This window comes from Hermetia illucens, chromosome 2 (assembly GCF_905115235.1).
Source record: "Hermetia illucens chromosome 2, iHerIll2.2.curated.20191125, whole genome shotgun sequence".
Taxonomy (NCBI): domain Eukaryota; kingdom Metazoa; phylum Arthropoda; class Insecta; order Diptera; family Stratiomyidae; genus Hermetia; species Hermetia illucens.
The window spans coordinates 133013495-133033968 of record NC_051850.1 but is presented as its reverse complement, the minus strand read 5'-3'; the positions used below and the strand labels follow the sequence as shown (position 1 = coordinate 133033968).

At 39.7% G+C, this 20474-nt stretch overlaps 1 protein-coding gene across 1 annotated transcript in view; it reads right to left on the bottom strand.

The window, feature by feature from the left end:
• Positions 1-16554, bottom strand: part of LOC119649824 (early growth response protein 1-like) — a 161568-nt gene extending 145014 nt beyond the window's left edge. The window contains exon 1 of the mRNA XM_038052160.1: positions 15119-16554. The gene's annotated coding sequence lies outside the window, so the exon portion shown is untranslated. The remainder of the gene's footprint in view (positions 1-15118) is intronic.
• Between the last annotated feature and the right edge of the window lie 3920 nt (positions 16555-20474).

Genomic DNA, 20474 nt, shown 5'->3' with positions numbered 1-20474 from the left:
ATCCTTTGATGAACTTATTGGCTTCATAATAGCCACAAAAGGTGACTATATTACCAACTCCCTTAAAACCCTCTCTACACTATAGGAAATTCGCAATACACTACAATAGTGCGATTGCTTAGATTGTTTTGACGCCATGACAATTTGACGACCTCCCTGGGCGCAAGTTCGAATCCCGGCCACAGGGACCGATAATTCTGATTGCCTTAAGTGGATAGATGTATAGTATGGTCTTAGTAAAGATCTGAGCGCTGGAACTGTTATGCAAACAGATAATAAATACAAATCTTTAAAACATGAGATCGCTGCTAATAGTAAAGAAAGAAGTCCTAAGAGTAGTACTTCTAGAGCTCCTGAATTGTATCTGGGTAAATAAATTCACTTTTGAGAACAAAAAAGGTGAAAAACTGTACTGCAAAAGCAATAGGCGGAATTCAGCGCTGTGCACAGTAACCGTTCACCACGGGTCCTGAGAAATGATGAAATTAAAACGAGGACAACAATTATGTAGGCCTCCGAGAACTTGAAACAGGCATATTGCCGGAAGGTACTGTATAGAATATTGCTTAATTTTATAGCCCCAGCTAGGCACCTTAAATTCACAAATGCTACAAGGCGATCTGGGCTTGAACGCAGGTGAGAGATGGGAGGTTAAATGTCAAGTATTATAATAGATTATCAATATGAACAAAGGGATGAACTGTTTCAACCGGTACGATGAATGCTGCAGAGCATAAAATGCGAAATACATTGGAGAATTCTCTCAGACTGAAAGGAGGTGCAGGACTGAAACCGTCAAAAGCTTAGTATTTAGCCAATAATGAGATCCGACTGTCATATTTGCTAAAGTGACATTAATAGAACATATTTCATTTTTGAAATAAAGCCCACGAACGCAGTAATGAAAATTAAAAAAATACTCAGTCAGCTTACCCATTTCCAAATCCAGTTGTGAAAAAAGAAATGAGAAGCTTCAATATGAATAAATAAACATCACGGACATTCCTTAGAAGACTATTGACGTCTCACACATTATTCACTGGAGAAACTCACACATTACATGATCTGCAGTAACACATGGAATAAACACTCCAGTCAATAAGAAATAAAGGGTTTGTTAGGCCCAGGTTGAATAATCATCAAAATTCGTTCAGCGCTTGACTAACAATTTTATGGTAGAAAACGCAGTTTGAAAACAGCCAGGTGTAAATGGAACAGCACAGCATTTTTCACAACTATAACGAACTATGGTCTGGATACTTTGGGTTCCAGGGCATGCTGGGTTGGAAGGCAACGAGGCAGCGGACGAACTAGCCAAGAAGGGAGCAGGGACGTCTTTACAACGGGCCAGAACCCTTCTGTGGAATCGGAAACGGTTTCATGGCTATGAATCTAAGAAATGAAGAGAAACGGTTGAGGGAGCTATACTGGGCGGGCCTACCAGGGATGGAGCAGTCCAGGGTGCTTATTGGGGGATACGAACCCGTGCGCACAAAGCTTAAATCTCACCAAAAAGAACCTCCGAACCATAGGGAAGCTAGGGATGTACACGGACACTGCCTGCAGGTTTTGTGAGGAGTGTGACGAAACCTCTATACACGTCCTGGGACAGTGTCCGGCACTTCTACCACTTAATACCAAAGAAAGTTAAAAGTTGAAAGATCTGGAAGTAGGGAACATACTAAAGTTCCTAACGGTTATAGGCTTGCTTGTGATACTATGATCAATAGGTACACTATAACCAGTAAAAGGGGCACAATAGTTCTTTAAGGACGCGGTGCGACTTTCCCTTAACAGAATAATAATATGGTCCTTTTCGCGGCTGTTCCATCAGATATTCTCGAGACACTTTCCTGAAGTTCGCGGATTCAGCGATTTTTCTCTATTGTTAAGTCGCGAACAAGTGTCAAACTTAAGGATTAAAACGTGACTCTTAACCCGCCAGATTTTAGTGGAAATTTGTCGAAATTTTCTGCAGTTTCATCGGAAATTTTGGATTTTTTGGCTTTGGGGAGCAATACCAGAGTAGTAACAGAGACCAAACAAGATATTTGTGTCATAATTCTGACCTGAAAAAGTAAATTAAAATTATGTTCCGTGTTCTTTCTCTCTCTAAGTATCCTTGTTTTTGCTTTTTTTTTTAATTTGGACCAGAAAATTTCTTATGACATACACAACATATTCCCCAATTTTTTTTTTTATTTAATGTTTTTTTTAATTTTTCAGAAAACTTTCCGAAATAACTTTCGTTTCTTATTATCGAATCAACAGTGTCCTACGACACTCTAAAAACATCAAAACGAGGCTTTTCGAAAGAAGGATAGTTTTTCGGGATTTAGTCAATTTTGCTCAGGAGGAAACCTTGAAAGATATTCTCATTACTCAATGAAAAATTTATTTCGAAAGTTCTTTGTTTAATCTGTTAAGCCCTGGCCATTCCGGCGGGCGTTTAAGTCTTTTTCCATCGACTACGATGTTCGGGCCAATCTTAACTAGCAAGTTGTCATGAGTGGTTGATCACCGGCAATTAGGCCACCAATCTAGCATAAAATCTGTCACCATAACAGCAAGGCGATGTCCTTTGTTCTGATCATCATCGAGCAATTATACCTGGAGTGATGAACAGAACAGTTCGGAAGTAATAATTAATTCACCTTTGGTTTAGGTAACATGAGGCTATGCAATATAAGAGCATTACCTAGAAAGTGGCTGCCACTATCACCAGAAACTTTTATTCAAATATTTCATCATATACATATTTGACAAGTACTTTGTGAAATTTTTTTAACAAATTTTTAAAATTCAGTCGTTGGGACTTCCTCCTGTCACCCTTCAAAAAAAAATTCTCTCCGGGTAGGCAGGATAACTCATGACAGCTTCATATAAAACTAAAAAACCAAAAATTTTTTGTTAGTAGATGCTTATAACTCGTGCTTGAATAAAGTAAAAAAATAATTTTAAATTAGCATTTTTGACGGAGTCCTGAATGAAAAGTACTTTTTTAAGGTTTTCTGTAAGACCTTATTAAAATCGGTTCACTGTCTGTCTGCCACTCACACGCGTTTTTCTCGGAGGCGGTTATAGCGGTTGATATCAAATTTGGTGGAGAAGTGAGAACTATGAACGCTCGCGCATACAGTGAGTTACATCCTACGTCGGATTTGAGGAAGGATCCCCATACATGCAAAAGGGAGATGTAAATTTTTTTTCAATAAATATAGTCAATGCCGTTCTTAGTTTTGCCAATTGTTGGAAAGGCGGGGAGTACGGGGGGTCGAAAGTGATAATTTATTTCACGGACCCATGCTCAGAAACTACTCAACCCAAGAATCTGAAAAAAATCAGGAAAGTGCCACTATATGGTGCTTAAGCTCCGAAATACCCTCCATACCGATATCTGTTCAAATGAAGTATCTTACGATAATTTTTAGTAATTGGCTGCAGAACCCCCCTTAAGTTCATGATTCTATCACCAATGCAGCAATATAGGCTATAATATAAAGCATGATTCTGCCAAATTTGGTGGAAATCGTACTATTACTAACAAAATTATAATATGTCAAAATTTCTGTTTCTGCGCAAATTCAAGACTTTGAATGTCAATATCACACGAAAGTACATATTCTCAGATAATATATGCATATTTTACATGATAGGTTGTAATCGGACAAATGTCCAGTCATATGTTTTTATAAAAGAAATACACAAAGCCTTCCATACCTGAAGCGTCCAGCTTCCAGTTTCCCGACTTGTTTTAATAAAATTTGCACCCTGTATGGCCTTTACTTAAAACGAAAAAAAATCCGGACCGTTTTTGGGAAATACTCTAGACATGCATAGCACATAGTTGGATAGTTGCATAGTTGCATGCATAGTTGAATAAGCAAAAAAAAGAAAAATTGATTTTTTGAAATTTTTAAACCCACCTAATCCCTGAAAACTATATGGAATAAGAGGAGGAATATCAATTGTGAATTCAATGGGAATGAATGAAAGGCTACGACTAGGACTTTTCGAAATGGTTGTTACTTTTGACGTCAGTTGTAAGGAGTGAAAGTGCGGATACTAGAAAATGACTACTTTTTCACGAACTCATTTTCAAAAACTATTCAACCAAAACACCTAAAAAAAATCACGAAGTTGTCCTCATGCGACATCTAGTCCTTAATCCCCCCCCCATAATAATATCTTGGCTCCCCCCTAAATTCATCCTGGAAGTATAGATTGTTGCAGTAGGCTGGACTATATGGCACAATACTACAGACTTTGTTTCAATTGCTTATCCAAATTGAATAAAATTGTGAAGGAAATAAAATTTCATTTTATGATTAGAACGACCGTGAAAAATTGTTCAAAACCCTATTATAGAGAAACTCCTCAAATTATTATTAGATTTTTTACTACTGAGAAAATATACCTTTTATCTATGGGAAAATTGACAACTGGGAAAGTTAAAATGAAAAAAATGTGTGATCTATGCCGCAAATCTTTTCAGTTAATAAAGCTACAATAATATATAGGCATGTATCTGTCTCTACCTTTTAAGGGAAAAACTCATTTCGATAATCTTCCCACAACTTGTCGCCGTACTTTATCCATGGTTCGATTTATTCTCCTTTTTTTGTTTTTAATACATATTTATGTTTATGTTACTATAAAACAATTTTCCACAAATCTATCCCGCATTAAATAGATCGGAAATTTTTAAAATGTTTGTATGGAAATAAAATATGGGACATTTTTATTAGTATTTGGGAGCTTCATTGGAACAAGTTCCCACCTTTCTAATGCAAATTTGACTCTAAATTTTTTCTTATTGAAATTTAATAGAGAGCACTAATAACTGTGACATTTATATGTGCAAATAAAAGCTGCTACTCAAAAGACTTGCATGTTGTAGGAAAATTTTTATTGCTTAAACTTTGGAGAAATGAGAAATCGGTAATCTTTGACTGCAAATGGTTTCATGTTTGAATTTAACGATCTTTTGGTTCCGAAAAATTTTGTTTAATTTTTCAATATTTTTTTTCCGTGAGCAGAGACGTTTGCGAGGAAGAATGCATTTTCAGAATTTAAATAGTTCACATTTCTTTAGCAATTAATTTTGTGTTTTTAGAATTAATAGGTAAATAATTAATTTATAAAAGAAGAAAATGATAATATTCTTTGTGAATTTGTTCTAATTTTTACGACTGCGGTTAACGTTGTTAGTAAAGCTATATAAGATTTGCAATAGTCATTTCCATTTTAATTAATTGACCGATTCTTAAGATATCTATATTTTTTGGTGTTTTTCTCGGTCCTAATTTTTATTAGTTGTTTATCTAAGATTATTTAAATATCATAAATTCTTCAATTTTACAACCATTCCTACACAGTGACGAGAAACCACTACAACGGTTTCAAAATTGCACTTGTTACTGGATTTATTCATAATTTTATTGCAAAATTATATATTTTTCTTAATGATTGACCACGAAAACAGAGAGGGCAAGAAAAATGACAATAAAAACTGCAATTTTATGAGTGTTTGCTTGTTTAAGGTTAAAATTTGAATCACGAAGGTTGTAAATTATAATCATTGGTCATTTGTCGTGTTTATGTGCAAATGTATCTGAAAGCCAAATCCGACCGTATCTATTATATATCGATTTACCAAATGAATAAATCATTATATTGCATTCATGCTCATTTGATGTATTGTTTATAACAAGTGTGAACTGTCGACAGTATTGTACTAGAAATTATTCCTAGGAATTTGTTGAGTAACCTTCAAGTTCTTTTTTAATGAGGATGGATAACATGATGCAATGTTTTATTCACCGCACGGTCTTGTTGTTTTATTTCTATTCTGTTTCTTACTGAATAACTATTTTTTTCCTCGTGGAAGATTCTATTTTCTTCCGAGCAATTAGCGCGGATCAATCAAATTCTTACGATAGGTGTGCTTTAGCTTGTTGCTTTAATAATGAGTCTGTCGCCTTCTCCTCGAGAGCAATGCTGACTTCCATGGCTCTTAAGCAGTTGGGTCACGGTGGCAATTTCAATCCAACGTTTGTTGTTTTTCCGGAATGAATGCCGTAATAACTTAACAATGACAAACTCAAAGGATTATGATGGGGAAAATATCTAAATACTTTTATCTTCACTTTGGGGCACTTCCCCTCTGTCCGATGAATGCGAATATACGGAAAACTTCAGACGTGTTTTTCTCAAAACTGATGGACATATCGGAAAAATCTTATGTATTGCTCTAGCTATATATGCATGTTATCGAGAAAAACTTCTGTGTTCACCATAAATTAAAAGTTGTAGGTGAAATTCGTTCGACCGAAAGAAGCGACAGATTGCAGATGAAAAACAAAGCAGCTTATGACAGTTCCCTCCACGGCAGAGGCGGCTATCAGACTGGCTTAAATATAGTCTGGGAGCAGCCTGACCGAAAGTGGTTCTCGAATGCTGATCGCTCCCTTGTATACATTTGCAAATACAGCATGAGCGCGAATTATATCCAGAGCGCAAACCAGCTTGTTCAGGCCTAAGCTTTGACAAAGTAAGTTTTTACGTTTAGGAATTAAGAGGATCCTTAGTCTGAATCCACTTGAAGGCAGACTGGATGACCAATTAGAGCGAAATTTTCTCGTCTTTGGTCTATAGGCCCTTCCTTTTGGGCTAAGAACTTACTGTTAAAAACGATTTCATCCTTGGTATGCTATGTCAGGGAAAATACGTATTTTGTACGAAATATATTTCATTTAATTTGTTCATATAATTTAATCGATTTTTCTTTGAAGGTTTCTTTGAAGTTATTGTCAGCAGAGTTATTCTGACCTACAAAAACTTAAGAAGATGCCTGAAATCACATTTCGATGCCGTCAAACGCAAAATTACGGGAGGTAAACAGCCCTTTCGTTCATTCACTTATTCATATATGCTGTCCTACTGACTCGTGACGGCTCAGGCTCTATTCGTCCTAACCGAAATACTCCATCAGTGAATTCATTTTGACGTACGATTGGCTTCCATCCATGAAGGAACTGTATTCTGGTAAACATCCTGACTTATTTGCATGTTCCGACAAAACAAATATTTTGGCCCTCAGCTTAGAGAGAGCTTTTTCTTCTTTTCTTTGCAGCCCTTTTCGGCCTTTCAATCTTCGAAGATATATCTATATAGTATATTACATAGTCTTATTTTGTCTTTCGAACACTTCTAATTACTCAGAATTTTAGGTCTTCTTCCACGCTATTTTTCCACTTTTCTCGAAGTCCGCCAGTACGTCGTTCTTCAATTATGGTCTCATGTAGTATTTTCCTAAAGGCTCTGTCCACGACTACGTAAAATACTGAACCAGTCCAAGAAATTCATTACGTTTTCACCCTGTAGTTCGACTGAAATGAACCTAGTGGTTTATTTTGTATCAGGACCTCTGATTTTTTTGCACTTAGCTCGTCTAAAGTAATCAAGATGTCATATCTTAGTATTCTGAAGCAAGCGTTTGTCTGCCGCTCTCTGGACAATATCCACTCCTTTAGTCTACACATACAGGGACTCAATTGCAATGTCAAAAACTTCCTTTTTGGACGTACTTTCCATGTAGTGTCGTATATGCACGCAGACACTATTACTGAGTCTTTTGTTCAAAGAAAATCCTATTCGCTCCTGATTTTGCCCCCACTGTAAGTACAAGTATTCAGTATTCCTTTTTACCCTACTCCTTTTATTCCTTCCCCACTGTAAGTACAAGTATTCAGTATTCCTTTTTACCCATTCCTTTCATTTTGATCTAGTCTCCTCGAAAGCTATTTAACAGCATTAGCTCATCAACAACTTCCGTTATTCTTCCTACTTGCAGGAGTCTATGACATTTCAAGAACAGTAAGCAAAATCGAACCGCCACCTCCCTATGCTGCCTATTAGTGGGCACTGACGAAGTGCGAAGGATGTAGTCCTGTCGCCGACTAGAGAAGAGTTAAAACTCCTTTTGCCACTATGATATTAATGAAAAAATAAATAAAGAAAAATGAAGAAATAATTTTGACAGCGTCATATGCAGCAATAATGGCTATTTTGCGGCTAACAAAACGGAGCAAGCTCACAAAGCAGTTAAAAGGAAAAGACTATAACCAAATATAAATATTGGACGACCTGTTCAACGTGTCCGCAAACAACACAAAGGGTGAGTTACCAAACTAGTTCGCGAACAACAGGAAACTCATGTATCCATAAAAGTCCTGAAAACAAATAAAGCGTCGGAGATCGATGACAAATGGTACCTGTAGAACCCTTAAAACGCAAAAAAGGACATGCTTATCTAGCAAGGAAGAGGACGAAATCTCGACAAAATGATAATAAAGAATCATCATCTACAAGAATAGTGACAAAATAAGCTGCGATAACTACAACGCTCATCCTCTTCCCAGGAAATTATAGGAAATCAAGCAACTAAGTCAGCTCCTTAAACCCATCTTAATTACTGGACGCAAAATTCCAAAGAACTTTAGTGACTGATTCTGACGTTACAAATATTGATGGAGCCAAAGTTCCGTCTGCTGTTCTTTTGGGCACTGCAAAGAACTACCCTACCAATCCTACTAAATGTAGGGTTAGCATAAATCCCTGTTGAAGACGTAACGCTTACACTACAATTAGATACCACTATTACCGATTTGGCAATATGCTTCAATAATATTTCGGAATATACCCCTAATATGGCTTGCGCAAATTAGGTTCGTTCCTGATTGCAATAGTTTTCCAAGTATTCTGTTCCCAAGAAAAGACAACTGCACTTTTGATAGCATCATAGATGCGTCGATACCTGAATACCTAGTCATTGTGATTAAGAAGAAATATCTAAATTTTCGAAGCAAGGAACAGTTCGACAGGGATATTCAGAATCTCTGCCATCCGCATAGTAAAAAATTGAAAAAATAGACCACCCTGCGATGCAGTGTGGTCGAAAACGAAACTTTTTTGCTATGCTTTTATTATAAAAACGTTAAATATATCGGTGATTTTATGTGCATCTAGTTTGCTGTTATTATGTATCTGTAGCTTGCCGACTTAACATCCTGGCCGTTCATGATGAAGGCTTCGACTACCAGGTCCTGCATATCTAACCATCAGGCTTTTCTTTCCCGGATGTGTTCTGGGAACCTCATTATTGTTAGCCCTTTTTGTGTGCTACATATACCTTATGACATTCCGAACATGTAACCGTGTAGACCTCCCTTTTTTACGTTACGGTTTTTATACTTCTACGATTGGAGGAGGTTCTTCTGTTCGGTGACCAACTGGTGTTACTGGTGATTTTGGCGTTAATTTTCCCGAACTGCTGGATCATTATTGCGGCGAAGTCAGAATCTATGATCAATACTCTTCTTTTGTTAATTTTTCATTGTGGTGAGCTGTTTCCTTCTCAATTTATGGTTTTTCTTTTTTTGTAATCCCCTTAATTCGTTCTCCTTACAACCGTCTCCTCTTCGCTATGGTTAAAATAAACTGTTTTTCTATTGCCTATCTTAGGTCGGTCAACTAGGTCGTAACTAAGCCTAAAAATAAAGCAGTTTTCAATGAAGCCCTTCCTGGCATTTTTTTCTTCCATCCATTGCTGTATTCTGTTTTGTTCTTGATCCGTTTCTCTCACCTTCTTAGGACTTCTTTCCTCAAGTGCTCGAGAAATAAGCCTGTGTTGAACACATTCATATCCGGTCCAATCTCCTCAGAAAAGACGCTGGTCTTCTGTAGTTAGGCTAGATTAAAAGAACGGTAATTCCAAGTACTCAGGCCACAATAAGCTCAATACCTAGCGCGTCTATTAAAGCAGTTTCCTATCCACGTCTGTTTTTGGGTTCTAAAGACGTATGAAAGGCAGAGAATGCTTGGATTCTTTGTAGAAGATCTCGCCCTTCGGGTTTTCCAAATTTAAGAACTTCTTCTAAGGGCAGAGTTCGTGCAAAACTTTCGCTGAAGAGGACTGTACTAAGGTATTTATGTCTTAAGTCTGAGAAAATCCACCAGTTGCATATATAACGTGAGGCGTCTCTTCCTCTTCCTCGAATTGGTCATGGGGGGAAGTCGAATCGATCGTCCCTATTTTTGGAAGTGACAGTTTAAGAAGGACGTTGTACATACTTATATCTAGAGTGAATGTTGTTTTAGGGGCCTTAGGTTCCTTGACCAACCCTGTTGCTGCTGACAGAAGTTGGGATTAGCTCTTACTGCTACGTCAACTTCTCTGTTCAGTAAATATTCGTTCATCATTTATTCCTGGACTTCGATATTGATATTAGAACAATATTATAGTAAAAACGGAAATATCAGAAACCATTCTGGAAAAGGGTAAGCTGGCATTTTTCAACTTAAAGAAGTGTGTCAACTATAATCACAAGGAATTCCTGCCATAATTTTTAATGAGGTTAGTGTCAGATGATGGTGCCAACTCCTGGCATTCTGCTCTCCACTCCTGTGGCGAGTTCCAAATTGTGTGGAGAGCGCCGGTGGCGACATCCGACCGCTCGCATTCGCAACATTCGAAATAAATTTCGAATGCCGCGAATCCTACCGACCTACGACCTACGACCCTTACATATTGTTTGAAGTGTAGGCGAGAAAAGGAATTGCAGACAAATTCAATGAAAGATTATTTAGAAAAATTTGATTTGTGGGAAAAATTTACCAGTGATATTAGTGGTTTGACCAAATAATCAAACTCAACCTGAACCTCAAACTTAAGGATTACTATGGGCGAAATTTTGGAAATTGGATTTTAAGGACATTTTAGATCTTAAATTTGTTCCAGATGACAGAGCCATAGGCGATAACCACGATAAACATCGCGTATATGATGTACTGGACATATGATTGCTAACAGCTTAAGATGACTAAAATTTGATTTAGACGCAAGGCCTTCTTAGAAAACCTAGTATTCCAACAATGAAGAAAAGGTTTAAAATATGGTAATGACAGTAACATTGGATTCAGTTCCTTATTGCCACTAAATAAGCCCAAATTAAAGAAAAAGTTGGAAGGCTTGGGACCAGTGGGAATGAAGTAAATATGATGACTGAAGGGACAAAATTAGAGCCTGCTACATTAAATGCACTTCTAGAATTAACAAGCAAAAAGTAAATTTTCTCAGCAACGAAGCTACACTCAGGTATTCCCATCTGAAACTTCAGAAATCACAATAAAATAACAAAGAGAAATTGTTACCAAACGGGGATTCCCCAAATAAGTGTTCGGAAAAGAAATAAAGGCAGACTAGTCGATAAACGGAGGAAACGTAAAAAGTAGGTTGTATACAGCTTGATTTGAGAAATTCCGAAAGAGGGCACTGCCCTGAGAGATCAACGGAAGTTTGTTTTTAGATCGTAGGGAGACAATCTGAAATTGCCAAATTATTCGAAGGCAAACTAACTAAATAGTCGAGGAAACGTTGTAAATAAGTTCCATTTCGCACGAAGTAGCGATATAACTCAGTTGTTATTCAATGAGTTACCCCTAAGCATCTCAGGTGAGTAGTGTGAACTATTTAGCCAAACCTGCAACACAATTGTGTGAACTCTGCGACGTTTGGAACCACCTTAACAGCTGTCACCGAGGCCACCCCTGGATGGGGTTTTGCGATACGCCGACAACCCATCCATGTAGAAACTACTCCATGTCAAGAAACCTGGGACACTTGGATTGGACGGATACACGACGGCGACCAAGCAAACGTCTAACGGACTTTTCTTTCGAATCCTGGAATGTACGCTCCCGGAACAAGCCAGGGCCCGTCAAGGTCCGCTTTCAACAAGGCGAGATTTACAAATTGAGCATGATTGCAGTCCAGGAAAATCTGGATTGGATCGGATTGGTAGCGAAGTAAGCGATATGATTTCGCACACAATTTTCAAAAATGGGAAACCATCAAATCACAAGTTGAAATTGCATTTATAGTGAAAAAACAGCTCAAGCCGCACGTAACCGCCTTCAAACCTATCAACCAATGGTTGTGTGCGATCCGCATCAGGACTCGGTTTTCAAACCTCTAGCTCATCAAAGTGCACGTCCCGACTGTCAAGGAAAATGCAGTGAAAGACGAGTTTTATGCACGGCTGGAAACACCGTTTGACTAGAAATCCTGTCGTAAGCTCCACATGCTTCCCACACCCGCGTATTCACAAACAGACCTGGAAATCACCAGACGCATATATCGTCAACCGAATTGACCGCGTCCTCATTGGTAAAAGATAAGCGTCCAGTGTATTGGATGCGATACGATCCTTTCGAGAAGCGATTCAGATAATCACTTGGTGAAGGCAACATATCGGCGCAGAATCTCCTTCGTGCACTAATCGGGAATCAGCCCTTCCAAAATCTTCGCGGCTGATTATGCCCTGAGCGATACTGCGGCGCAGGCATAAAAGGCCGCACTGGAGGAAAAACTATCAAACTATGCTACACGACATCAGCAATGCAGATGTACACGGGTTCTGGTGAAAGCTTAAAGGCACCATCAAGCATGTTGTGGGATAGAAATCCCAGCGAACGCGATTTGACTGGTTTGACAATGAATCTAGAATATCATTCGACGTAAAGAACGAAGCCTACAGGCAATATATCGAACGTGCAAAAAAGAAAAGTATGAAGAGCTACAGCGAATTTTGAATAAAATAATTAGACGTAAGAAACGGAAATATTTTGACGAGCCATTTGTGAAGATTATAGACTAGTGACTACAATTAAAAACGGTTATCAATCTCATACTGGCCTCTGTAAGGACAAAGATCGAAATATCATCACCGATGCCAACAGCATCAACGAACGCTGGGCGTCCTGTTTTGAGCAGCTTCTGAATTCGACACCTGAATCCAATGGCGGTATTGGTGATCCCTGCCCCCAATACACATCCCCAGATAGCAGAAGAAGTTAATTTCGTCGTGCGGTCACTGAAATCAAGCAAAGCACCAGGCGCAGACGAGATTCCAGCCGAGCTATTAGAATCTGGTGGAATAGGTCTTCTAAATGCGATACACCAAATACTGCTGCGAATCTGGAAGGAAAAGGAAATCCCAGACGACCGGCGCAGGAACATCATCTGTCCCATCCACAAAATGGAGGTAGATTGCGTTGTAAAAACTACAGAGGCATTTCACTAGTCTATTCGTCCTATAAAATACTGACTAAAATTCTGGAGAATAGAATAAGACCGTACGCCTAACCACTCATTGGCGCGTGCCAAGGCGATTTCAGGTAGTTTTTTACCATTAAAATAAAGCTGCAAACGTACTGGGAATATAACGTTGGCATGTTCAAATTTTTGTCGACTTCAAGCAGGCATACAACAGTATAGATCTTGGAGTACTGTACAACATAATGCCACAATTTGGCATACCAGCTAAACTAGTACGACTGACGAAGATCACTATGACCAATTTCATTTGACAGGTCAGGATTCAGAACAGATTGACTGATTCAAAGCAGGGCAGCGAACTGGCGCCGACGCCCTTCAACCTAGCACTCGAATACGCTATCCGAGCAATGGATACTAACGCCAGCGGAACGCTACTCATTAAGTCGACACAATTGTTAGCGTACGCAGATGATATCAACATCATGTCCCGAAAACTGACCGACCCAGAGGAACTTCTGAAAACTCTTGACACTGCTGCGAAAGATATTGGACTACGCATCAGCGAGGATAAAACGAAAATAATGATGAAATCAAGAAGTAGGACGCCAGCTCATTCGAGCATCAACGTAGGGGACCTCAACATCGAATTCGTAGACAGCTTTATATATCTGGGTGGCAGCCTGCCAAAGGACGTCAATGAGATTGACGAGGTTAAGCGACGGATACAGTTAGCGAATCAGACTTTCTTCTCAGTCTTTCCCATAATTAAGTGGAAGCATGTGCACAGAAACACGAAGCTCCGCGTATACAAAACCATTATCCGACTAGTACCATGCTATGAGTGCGAAACCTAGACCCTAACCCAAGCCTCCGAATATTTGCTAAACACATTCGAAAGGAAATCCTTCGCCGAATTTTCGGAGCAGTTCGCGACTACGGGGAAGACCAAGAGCACGGTGGGAGAATACAACATATACGGACGACGAGCAACTACTGGACTTCCAAGATTGGAGGACGCGGTCACATGACGCGATAATTGGAGGACAACGATCCAGGCTTCCAGGGCCCGACGTGGCGCTGTAGTACCACGACTATGATGATGAAATCCGCCCAAAGACCGAAGCTTGGCTGAAGCTGGGAATTTCTTTTTAGAGATTGAGGAGTTCTTCTTCTGCATTCACTTAATGTTGGACGGAAAAAATGGAGAGCAACTTATTTCCACTCTTTTGGTCCTGATGATGTGTTTTGTGAATTATAAAAAGAAGCGCATAACACCTGCGAACCGCTTCGGCCACGCTGCCCCCAGGCCAGAGGTGAGGCAGCATCTGGTGAGTTGCTCCAACCCTGGTACGAAGTTTTTCACGCAAGATTGATAACGCCTGCATAAGTATTGAAGTAAAAAATAATGAGAGGCTAATCAAAGATCCGAAGAAACTCGTTAAGAGTCAGTTGTTATCTTATTGTTACCAGTCAGTAGCAATGGCTATAAAGATCCATTGGGAGGTGTTGAAATAATTAATTTACTACTCAGAATGAACTGAAGAAGGACAGAATGAAGTAAATGTCTGCCTTTATTTTAGAAATTCAATCTTTTATTTCCAGAATCAGGCAAACAAGGCGTTCAAAAAGACTAGTTTTCGGCTAGTTATAAAATTTTGTTGGCCTGTGTTGTCTTTGTCAAGTATTGATTTTTGTCTTTAATGATAAGGGAAGCACAAAATGTAAAATTAAATCAAGAAGTAACCAACACCAAAACGAAGCCAAAAATCGAAAGCTAGCAAACAGAATCATTAAACTCACAAAACTGGGGGTAAGACATTCGAAAGGTTAAGACCTTACGTTAACAACAATTTTTCGGGGGGTAATATAGAAAGGGCAGATCATTTTATAGCCAAGAGAACTCATCGAAGGCAGCAAATTTCAAACGGCCAAAATCCTTAATAGACCTTTCCGGGACAGTTTCATACAACTAAAACCCCGAATGATTTCAATACATACCTTTTTTCAGCAAATTATCTCCTGAAATTCACTCCAAAGGTGTCGATATTCGAAAAATATGATTTTGTTTCACACAAATATCTAATTTTGAAACTAAATCCACAAATTAGCACAAATTAACACCAAAAGGAATTCCGTATTCAATTTCATAAAAATTGTTTAAAAGCACTTTCATGGATTTTTTTCAGGAAATACAGTTCCCGTAGCACTAGGGAAAATTTTCTTGGTTTAAATTTCACTTAATTCATTCGATTCGCTATTTTCTTCTATTTTTTTTAATATTTTAATATTCGAAAATATCACACACTTGTTCATAAGAATATTTGTATTAAATTTTTTTCATGCGTATGCTAAGCGATTTTTTAAAAATTGTTTGAGAACTTCAAAAGTGTTTTGTTTTTATTATTAAAGTTTGTAAAAAATTATTCGTTAGTTAATATCATATTTATCATTTCTTACACGCGTAATAGTTTCACACTTCCTTATATCCTTTTAAGACACATTTGTTTCGTTGTTTTATTTTTAAGGTTTAAGGCTGAAGTAGAATATCTTTAGGTTATTCGAGAGTTATTAAATAGGAGAATCTTATTTAAGCTTTTGTCATACTTTAAGTGTAAATTTAAGACGATTTGAGCATTCCAAGCGTAAGTTTCGAGCGCATTCACTTATTGTTATTATTAATTCGTTAAAAATGTGGAAAGGTACGCGGAAGAGAGGAAAATGTAGACTGTTGGATTGTAGACGTTTTAAAGTTTGCGAAAACTGGCGGCGGACTGGATATTTAAGATTGTTGAGAATTCAGAAGCATTCCGTGGTAGTAGCGTTAGTTTGGTTTGAAAATACACCGTGTTCGGGGTACACCAGAAAATTAGTAAGTTTGAAGACAGTCTCCTGTTGGACTTCCTTTAGATGGTTAGCGACCAGTTTGCTTCGAACTAAGATCCCTGGTTCCCGTCGTGAGCCTTGTCTTTGCCTTTCGAACCTTTACCAAGTCGCGTTCAGTGCAGTTTCGCTGAATATCAGTAATGCGGCGTGTATTCGATAAAAACGATTCACATAAACACTTTTACGAAATTCAACAACTTATCAAACACAACACCAACGAGAACTCATTTAGTTACCAAACAACATCGAAAACAGTAAATAAACTTTACATAAATTTAGAACATGGAAGCAAACAGAAAATAACTAAATCGAAATAAAGTTAGACTGGAACGTGATAAAATTGCCCAAAAATGATAACGGGCACAATAACAAACTTTACACTCGATCGAAAAACGCACTCCCAACGAACTCCGACGTTTTACCGCCACTACGACCTACGAAACACTGACCGGGAGGGCACTGCCGCGATTCGCGTCACCAAACAAATCTGACGTCTCGCCTTGTGCTTGTGCGACGGTTCGCATTCGCTGCCCACGGCCGACAAAAGAAAGGAAATCCCAAGTGCGCCTCGGCCACCGCCGCCGCCACAGTGTTAAAAATTGCTCAACGGCAGCCACAGAGCCCAGGAACGGTAGATGTTGCGTCGCATCTCGCACACCATCGTGGCTTGAGATTCCCGCACACAAGCACATGCTCGCCCTCCCCCAACGCGTGTGAGTCGCGGAAACACGTTTTGCGGCGAATTCCCCCGCTCAGAGGTTCATGGATGTTGAGACGCTTCCAACAAGTCTCCTGGTTTGCGTTATTCCCGAACACTCCCAAGAATTTGATTTTCTCAACATCCAAACTAACCAGAGCAACCCGAAGGCGAGATTCATAAATTCCCATGAGCCTAATTCGCCGCTTCTTACCTGAGAACACCTGGAAACGCTCTCTTGAAAACCGTCCGCTATGTTTACAAACATCTCTTCAACGATGCAAGCCGGCTTTCGCGCACACCAGTTCACTGGATAAAGTTTATCCGTACATCAACACGCAGCGACCATTTCAATGTGTAAAGCAAAAGAGAATCCGCTGAACTCACATGCTCTCTCTTCGCCCGAAAAAATACAGCGAATCCAAAAAGAATATTTGGGTGAGAAAAACTGTTGATTAGGTGCGAGTGAATAGCTCGCAATACCTCCGTCAAGGAAAAAGGGAGATGGAGGGTGGTGGGATAAAATCTCCGGTGTGATAGGCTGTGGGGGTGGGGTCGCATGTTATCCAAAAACAAATAAGCACGCGATGCCGGTAAGAAATTGGCCGAGAGTGGGAGAACGAGGGTGGGTGCAATTAGGCATTTCCGTGTTTGTTTGTTTTTGCTGGGAAATTAGAAAATGGTGTTTTTGGGTGGTTCAATTTGGGAATAAAATGTGGCTACATCTGAATATCTGAAGGAAGTTCGTCAATTTTTGAATAAGAATTCATGGAGAGTGGATTGTCACACCATCTGAGCCAAAATAGCGCCTTCATCAGGGGCATTACAAATGGGAAATGGGCGGGTGGTTTTCGGGGATTCCCCGCAATGTTTTTGTTAGAAATCGGATCGTTGAAGTAATTCAGAAATTGGTTGCACTTTGAATGTGAAAACGAGTTTATAAGAAAGGTCGAAGCATCTTTGTGTAAATGCGTTTCTTGATCAAATGTGAATGTGTGAATTCCAATTATGAAAACTAAGCAATGCAAAGAGGTCGATGCCTTTCATGGTGTTTACCCGCGTCCCTGATCTGACACGCCAAACGTACCACTGCCCAAATATTAATCGACAGCCTGAAAGCAGACTTCTACTGGGTTTCAGAAACCAGGCTAAATAGTAGGCATAACGTGCAATTCACCGGGTATAATATTATCCGGAATGACCACAACACTGGCGCTGCCATTTTAGTCCGAAAAGACTACCAATTTGAGGAAGTCGCTATAGAAAACCTGCTGACCTGAACCACTAATGGTAGACGGATTTTGGTAGTTTCCGTCTACATCAAATGCAACTCACTAACTGAGCAACTGGGACAAGAAATTAAGATCTTGGGCAATCTCCAGTTAAAATACAAGTACGTCATTTTCGGTGGCGACTTCAACTCGAGGCACACCTCCTGGGGTGATACGGCAGTCAACAGAAATGGGGAAACCCTGCTTAAATGGATCCAAGACCCTTACTCGCCAGCCTATGTCGATTTGGTCTTGCCAGATTCGCCGACAAGACCCAATAGTCAGTCAACCATTGACTACTTTCTCCTATCGGAGGAGACTTGGCCACAGATGCTACACACAGAAACACGAGGCTTATCAAAGTCGACGAGTTACAATATAACTCAGTCTCTCACGATATCATCCTCCACATGAAAGTCAAGCAAATTTGACGTAGGAAACTCAAACGGATTTTCCACAAATACGGAAATAAAGTTAATGCTGAGTTTAAAGCATTGCTTTCCCGGATTAATGGTCTGAGTACAATAATTCGGCAAAGAGTGGCGATTTTCCGCAACAAAGAATTGACAAGGAAACTGGCAGATGTTAAGCCCGGGCCGGATATGTTTCAGCATATCAACAGGCTAACCGGCAAACATAAATCCCGTAATATCGCTCTTTTCAAGAACGGGGAGCACATCTGCAGTGATACCAAGAAAGAGCAAGTTCTCGCGGAATCTTTGAGACTCAGCTCAATTCCCCTCCATCTCAAAACAACCAATACCTCAGTCAAGCCATCGGACTCGCAACATTTTCTGAGTTTAACGACTTAACCAAAAACCTTAACGGTAAAAGGTCAGCCGGGGCTGATGAAATCCCGAACTTTATAATAAAGAGCCTCCCCTGAGCCACATTGAAATTTTTATTAGCAGTTTTCAACAACTGCATTAATAATGGCTACTTTCCACCTACATGGAAAGTTGCAAAAATTATTGCGATCCGGAAAAAAAGCACCTCCAGCGAGCCAAGCAATTTCAGGCCCATTTCCTTATTATCCAACCTTGGCAAACTGTTTGAGAATGCATGGACAATTGGGCTAGTCCAGCATTGCAACCTCAACCAAATTATCCCTGACCACCAGTTCGGATTCCGCTCTAAACACGGAATCTAGCACGCCCTGAGCTACCTACACGACAGAGTCGTTTCAAGACTTAACGTCAACAACAAACCTACAGTGGCATGTGCGTTAGATTTAGAAAAGGCCTTTGACTCCGTCTGGGTAAACGGACTTATATACAAATTAATTGATAATGAATTCCCAGTCCCGATAATTAGAATTGCGTTAAGTTTCTTTGAAGATAGGCACTTTTTTGTCAGCCTGGGGAATGAATTCACCGATCTCTTGCCGGTAACGTCGGGAGTACCGCAAGGATCCATTTCTGGGTGAACTTTCAACAATATCTTCACGGCTGACGTTCCGATCCTCGATGATGGCATTGACCTGATTCAATTCGCCGATGACACGCTTATCTTCGCTTCGAACCTCCACCCCAACAGGGCAGCCAAAGCAGTTGAGAACTACATTGTAAATCTCTGCAGGTACTACCGTAGTAGGGGAATTAAGATAAATGAGGGAAAAACGCAAATCTGCACCTTTAGGAAAAAATCTAGAAACTTAGGTTTTAGAGGCATCCACAGGAAAGCTAAACGCTTGAAAATGAGAATCGGCAACCCCGCAGTGAGCAGATCTAGCACGATCAAATACTTGGGAGTAACATTGAATGCCATATTATACTCCGAGCTCCCCGAAGGGTACTCCACTTTCCGTTGTGACAGGGACCGGGATGCTTCTCGTAAGTCCACTGGCGGTGGAGTCCTAATTGCTATAAAAGATTCACTCCCCGCTGAACTCGTCTTCTCCTCCTCTGGCTTTCCTTTTGATTGTGTTGCTCTTCGTGTCTCCCCGCCCAACTTCCTCCCGTTCATTGTTTTTTGTGTTTATGTCCCCTGTGCTAGCCCTTCTCACCTGTATGAAGAATTGTTTGACAGTTTGTCTGAACTCCTTACCGTCAGATTCCCTTCCCTCCCTTTCTTCCTTTGTGGAGATTTCAACCTCCCCATGCTCAACTGGCCTAATCATCCTAGTCTTCCAATTCCTTCCAACAACCTCTCCCATTCTTCCCTCCCACTTTCTTCCTTTATGTATACTTGCTCTACCCTGAATTTCAACACCACCAAAAACTCCTTGGGCCGCACTCTCGATCTCTTCCTTTCCAACCTCCCCGAGCGCCACCTCTCTTTATTTCCTGGCACATCCCCGTATGTAAAAACCGACGCTCACCATCCGGCGGTTGAATTTGAAGCGGAGCTCCCTCGTTCAAAACCCAAAACCAAGCGTAAACCCACTAAGTTCAACTTCCGCAAAGCCAATTTTGACGGTCTGAACTCAGCTTTAGCGTCTTTCAACTGGGTTCATATATTAAGTAATTCATCGTGTGATCAAGCTCTTAACACCTTCTACAAT